The following is a 3,737-nucleotide window of genomic DNA, read 5'->3' on the forward strand; positions in this document are numbered from 1 at the left end:
TCTCATCCTTTTCCAATGATGCTGAAATTATGACCGGTAAGCGACGCTCCTCGTCTAGAAATGCGTACTCGAGATGTGGTGGGAGTTCTTTCAACTCCAAAGGCGTCGGATCTTCAACCGAAGGCTCTGCTTCCCCCTTTTTCACATGGTCAACTTCAAGAAATCTCTCCGGACTCTGGGAACCATCATCACCAATCTGATAGACTGGCTGCTCGAAATCGTGGCCCTCCTGCGTAATGCCAATCAGGTCCCCACACGACAGACGTGTGTCCGAATCAATCTCGTCAATAGTACCTTGAAAATGAGAGCACACACATGCATCGACAATGTCGACGTAATAAAGCTTGTCATCATGACATTGCAGATGCTGCATCGATCTTTTGATATCGAATGTCACGTGCTCATCATTCACTCGGAGTGTGATTTGGCCAGCTGCCACATCAACAATCGTCCTCGCTGTATTGAGGAAAGGACGTCCAAGTATCAAAGGTACCCTTGAATCTTCATCCATGTCAAGGATAACAAAGTCCACGGGGAAAACAAATTTATCGATTTTTACAAGCATGTTTTCCACAAATCCGCGCGGATACTTTATTGAGCGATCTGCCAACCGAATGCTCATCCTAGTGGGTGAAGGCTCACCCAGATCCAGTTTAGTAAAAACCTTATACGGCATAAGGTTAATACTCGCTCCCAAGTCAGCCAATGCATGGCTAACAGACATGTTTCCAATCAAACACGGGAGCGTGAAACTACCAGGATCTCCCATTTTCGTGGGCAGTCGGTTTTGCAGAACGGCGGAACAAGTCTCATTCATCACCACACATGATATATCCTCGAGCTTCTGTTTATTCGAGAGGATATCCTTAAGGAATTTCGCATACTTTGGCATCTGGGCCAAGGCTTCAACAAACGGTATATTGATGTGTAGTTGCTTAAACAACTCTAGGAACTTACCGTATTGTTCTTCATTCTTCTGCTTCTTCAGCCTGCCTGGATAAGGTACTGGAGGAGTGTAATCTTTGACCGGCTCCTGGACTTGTGCTGTACTTGCTGGGCGCAGCCTGGCTTGCACCTCGTCCGGTGTGTCAGTCGGGACCGCTTCAGTGATCGGTACTGAGTCCGATATGACGGGTCCGGTAGTTTTTCCACTCCTGGTCATGACAGCATTCACATCCCTGTGTCCACCCGGGTTTGGTTCTGTATTACCCGGAAGACCGCCCGGGGTTCTTTTGGACATCATCTGTGCCAGCTGACCAACCTGATTCTCGATATTCTGAATCGAGGCTTTCTGACTCCTCATTTCTCCCTCGTTAGCTAGAAAACGATCATCGCTTTGTTGGTATCGTTTTTCAGAGCTAGAGAGAAGCTGAGCCATCATATCCTCCAGCTTGGAATTAGACTGAGGGTCCTGCTGCTGGGAGCTACTCCCAGTGCCCTGATTCTGATACGAATATGGACGCTGCTGGTAGGGTTGGTTGTACTGCTGGAACTGCTGACCCTGCTGAGGCGCTGGAGCACGCTGAGTGAACCCCAATGGGTTCTGATTTCCTGCGTTCGCTCGCCACCCAAAATTTGGGTGATTTCTCCAACCGGGATTATATGTGTTGCTGTACGGGTTGTTCTGCGGCCTCACTTGATTACTCACAAAATCTACCTCTTCGTGGCCCTCATATACGACTCCCTGAAAACATGCCCCAGGCTCGTGTGACACTCCGCACTGGTCACATCCCGAGCCAGCATGCGCAATCATCTGGGACTTGTCGAATCTCGATGTAAGAGCCGAGAGTTGTGCAGTAATGGCCGTGTAGTCGTCTACAGCATGAACACCTGAGCAAGATGATGATGATCGACCTCTATCTCCTTCCCGACGTGAGCTGGATTTCAACGCAGCTTTTTCTATAATATCATACGCTTCAGTCGGCGTCTTAGTTCCAAGATCGCCTCCCGCGTTCACGTCTAATCGCTCTTGCGTATTATAGTTGAGCCCCTGATAGAACGTCAAAACCAGCTGTCGCTTGGAGAAGCCATGATGTGGCACATCAATCAACAAATCCTTGAATCTCTCCCAAGCTGCATGCAACGACTCGCCATCGTCCTGGCGAAAGGAAACAATCCGGTTTCGTAGTTTGTTCGTTTTCTCAGGTGGAAAATATTTCTGCATAAACTGCTCCGCCAACTGATTCCAGGTCCTGATGGACCCGGCAGGAAGTGACATAAGCCAAGCTCGAGCTTTGTCACGTAACGAAAACGGAAACAACCTCAACCGAATCGCATCCTCCGAAACACCTGTAATCCTAAATGTCGAACAGACAGCGAGAAAGGCAGCGATATGTCTCCCAGGATCCTCATGCTCACGTCCGTCAAACTGTACAGAATTTTGTACCATATTAATAATACTAGGTCTAATTTCAAAAGTAGGAGTATCTATAGTAGGCTGAAGGATACTCGGCTCCAGGCCTGCCCTTCCGGGCTGATTTGTTTCATTCAACGGTCGGTCGTCGTCCGCCATGACGACTCTCTCCTCGTCCCCTGAGCTTTCGTCTTCAGAGATAATCACCGGCTCGTCGATTGCATTTGCTATGCGTTGTGCAACAACAAGCGACCTTTCGCGCAGCCTCCTACTTCTTCTAAGATTATGCGCTGGTTCGTCAGTCGGCTCAGCAATAGCGGGCGAGGGAGTTGAGGACATCAACCTGCAAACGAAAAACTGACACAATGAATATTTTATTAATAAAAGAATGCTTTTTTTTTTTTTTTTTTGCTGAATAAAAGCAGAATATGTATAAATATGGGCTGTAAAATTTATAAAAATCCGAAAATGGCCCGAAATTTTTATAAAAATTAAAGCAACGAAAATAATCGAATCGGCTAGTACAAAAATGATTTTTAAGAGCCGAAAACTCAAAGAATAAATGAATAAATAGATCCGGATTTGAACAAATAAATAGAATAAAAATTTACAAGTGTACAAAAGAATCACGAAAATGAATAAATTGAATTAAAAGCAAGAAATATTAACAAATAAATCAACAAATAAATAATCAGGAAAATATACACAAATATTAACAAGTATATACACCAATAACACAATGACTCGGGTCGTTCCTAAAACTCGCCACTTCCCCGGCAGCGGCGCCAAAAACTTGGTACGTGCGCGACTGTACATATTTTTACAATGAAATTATACACGAATTGGTTTTAAATTTATAAAAGTGATTATTACTTTTACATCAAAACACACACGAAAGGGCAAGTGTACCCCGTCATATATGTAGTAAAGTATCGGTAAGAACCAAGTATCGATCCACGGAAATGGGCGGAGAAATAATACTAGACCTTTGCCACTAAATTATCGGTAAAAACATAATTTGTTTTGGTTTTAATTAAACTAAAGTAAGCATAAATAAATACTTATAAAACATAGTAGATTGTATATAATTAGCCTTGCTTAATACACAACCAAAGCATGTCAACTAAGTCAGTTTTGACATTAGAAGCATTCGGTCAATTTTCCATTTTGAGACAATTAGTATCCCTTTCGGGAATCCTAACATGACAATCATTCGGAAAGTTAAAACGATAAACACACTTTAACCACCTAAAATTGTTCTTTAACGTGCAATTGATAAATGTCTATGAAAATCTCCTAAAAATAAGTTAGTCATCTGTTAGGAGTTTTCTAACCTCACTTAATCAAGGAAAGCGACATCGATAAACACAATGCAATCACCGAG

The 3,737-nt window shown here is 43.7% G+C and overlaps 1 non-coding gene across 1 annotated transcript; it reads left to right on the plus strand.

Moving 5' to 3' along the window:
• The first annotated feature begins 2,024 nt into the window (after positions 1 to 2,024).
• On the plus strand, positions 2,025 to 2,131 carry LOC118484572. The gene has a single exon (XR_004873680.1). It is a non-coding gene; the product is annotated as a small nucleolar RNA R71 (small nucleolar RNA).
• Positions 2,132 to 3,737: the final 1,606 nt, after the last annotated feature.

This window comes from Helianthus annuus, chromosome 11, assembly GCF_002127325.2.
Source record: "Helianthus annuus cultivar XRQ/B chromosome 11, HanXRQr2.0-SUNRISE, whole genome shotgun sequence".
Taxonomy (NCBI): domain Eukaryota; kingdom Viridiplantae; phylum Streptophyta; class Magnoliopsida; order Asterales; family Asteraceae; genus Helianthus; species Helianthus annuus.